The following is a 1,925-nucleotide window of genomic DNA, read 5'->3' on the forward strand; positions in this document are numbered from 1 at the left end:
AAATCCTGAAAATTTCATTAATTGATCTTTGATGGCTGATTAGAAATTAATTTTTTTATTAAAACTACTCAAAAATTTTATTGTTATAAGTGGTTGTTCGAATGAAAATTTTGAAAAACTGTTTTGGAGATTAATTTTTGATAGTGACTACTTAATAAAACACTGCACTAATTTAATTTTCATGGTCAAGTGGAAAAAGGGGATACACTTGATGCGATCTTGCTCACTGTGAAATTGTTGCATAACAAATTTTTTTTGTTGGATTTTCCATTATTTTCTATGCTTTTAAAATTAGAATTTTTTATTTCTCAAGGACATCCAAAAGGTTGTTATAATAATCGTGTAGGGTCTTTAGAAATCAAACTTTTCGTTTTCTTGTCTTTTTTTCACATCATTCGTTATTTGTCTTAAAAGGTTCATTTTCGTATGTTTTTTTGGTATTTTGTGAATACTTTATTTCTGGTAATTTTTAGTTTGATGAAAAAAGTCAGAAGGATAAATTGTTTAACTGTTTGAATATTACAAACATCCGTACAAAAAATTTTGAATATTGAAAAAGTGGTCTTAGAAACATTCAAAATATACCCACATTTTGAATTTTTATCCAGAATGGCTGGCTAACAAACTTGACATTCAGTTTAGGACATTAAAAGAGTGTACCAAACGCCAATCTGATAAGATGATTTTTTCAAAAGTTTTCGTGCTTACCGACAAAGAGACAGACATACATACAGACCAACTGGTAGACACACATTCGTAAAAACCTGTTTTCGGATTCAAAGAGTCTCTGAACGTTGACATTTGACAAAAATTGGTGGGGGGGGGGTCAAATTTTAGGCAAATCTAATACCTTCTCTGATGAGAATGTAAAAGCGATTTATTTGTCATGAATAATTATGTGATAGTTCTGTTTTTGGTTTTAAATCGTCAAAAATAGCCAATACTACACATTCTATCAAAAAGCGTTTAATAACAAATTTGTAGATCTTTTTTAAATGCGCAATTTTCGTTATGTCATATTTCACCGTATTTTGCACAATTTGGTCGAAAAATGTACTTTTTGGGTTTTTCATTAATTTGTATGCTGTCAAAATTGGAATTTTTGATTTTTCACCAATATTCAAAAAGTTGTTACGATAGTCTTGTAGGGCATTCAAAAAGCAACATTTTTCTTCACTAGACTTTTTTCATATCGTGCGTTATTTGGCATCAAATTTTAATTTTCTTGTGTTTTTTTGGAATTGTGTAAATGCTATAACTCTGATAATTCTTGATTTTATGAAAAAAGTCATTAAGATAAATAGTTAAACCTTTTAAATTCTATGAATAACTGTACAGGGAATTTTGAAAATGTGAAAGAAATGGTCTTAAAAATTTTCAAAATGTGCCCACATTTGAATTATTATCCAAAATGGCTGGCTAACGAACTTTACTTTTAGTTTAGGACCCTTTAAAAGTGTACTAAATTCTAATATAATAGATTGATTTTCCAAAAGTCATCGTGCTCACAGGCAAAAGTACAGACATACAGACAGACACATTCGTGAATATCTGTTTTTCGGATTCAGGGTGTCTCAAAACGTAGAAATTTGACAAAAATGTTAAATGTTGCACAAATCTAATACCTTCTCTAATGAGAATGTAAACATCTTATAGCATTTAAGAGTATTTAGGTACTTTTTTAGGAACCTGTATAATCGAGGCACATAAAAACACTGTGGTGTTTTCACTGTCAAGTCGCTAAACACTCAAAAAAAATGTACTCCAAAATATTGATTTCAAACGTATATTCAAAGACTGAAGTAAGTGCATTGATTACCCTAGCATCGCACAGTGGGGTGAAATCGGAAAACGAGGTTCAAAATGACATTTAGAACGCAATTATGCACCGATTTTAGAATTTTTTTTTTGAAAAATTCAGAACT

The sequence above is a fragment of the Belonocnema kinseyi genome, chromosome 7 (genome assembly GCF_010883055.1).
Source record: "Belonocnema kinseyi isolate 2016_QV_RU_SX_M_011 chromosome 7, B_treatae_v1, whole genome shotgun sequence".
In the NCBI taxonomy this organism is placed as follows: Eukaryota; Metazoa; Arthropoda; class Insecta; order Hymenoptera; family Cynipidae; genus Belonocnema; species Belonocnema kinseyi.